The sequence below is a fragment of the Arachis duranensis genome, chromosome 7 (assembly GCF_000817695.3).
Source record: "Arachis duranensis cultivar V14167 chromosome 7, aradu.V14167.gnm2.J7QH, whole genome shotgun sequence".
Taxonomy (NCBI): Eukaryota; Viridiplantae; Streptophyta; class Magnoliopsida; order Fabales; family Fabaceae; genus Arachis; species Arachis duranensis.
The window spans coordinates 34,342,341-34,342,861 of record NC_029778.3 but is presented as its reverse complement, the minus strand read 5'-3'; positions in this window follow the sequence as shown (position 1 = coordinate 34,342,861).

The following is a 521-nucleotide window of genomic DNA, read 5'->3' as shown; positions in this document are numbered from 1 at the left end:
TCCATGTTGCATTCTGGAGTCAAACGCCAGAAACACGTCACGAACCAGAGTTGAACGCCAAAAACATGTTACAACTTGGAATTCAACTCCAAAAGAAGCCTCTGCACGTGTAAAACTCAAGCTTATCCCAAGCACACACCAAGTGGGCCCGGAAGTGGATTTTTAAGTCATTTACTCATCTCTGTACACCCTAGGCTACTAGTTTACTATTAATAGGATCTTTTGACATTGTATCTGTACCTCATGACACTTTACATGTTTCTCATTGTATTTTCTACAGCATGAGTCTCTAAACCCCATGGTTGGGGGTGAGGAGCTCTGCTTTGTCTTGATGAATTAATGCAATTACTACTGTTTCTCATTCAATCATGCTTGCTTCCATTCTAAGATAACACTTGTTCTTAACCCAGATGAATGTGATGATCCGTGACAATCATCATCATTCTCAACTATGAACGCGTGCCTGACAACCACCTCCGTTCTACCTTAGATTAAGTAGTTATCTCTTGGATTCTTTAACC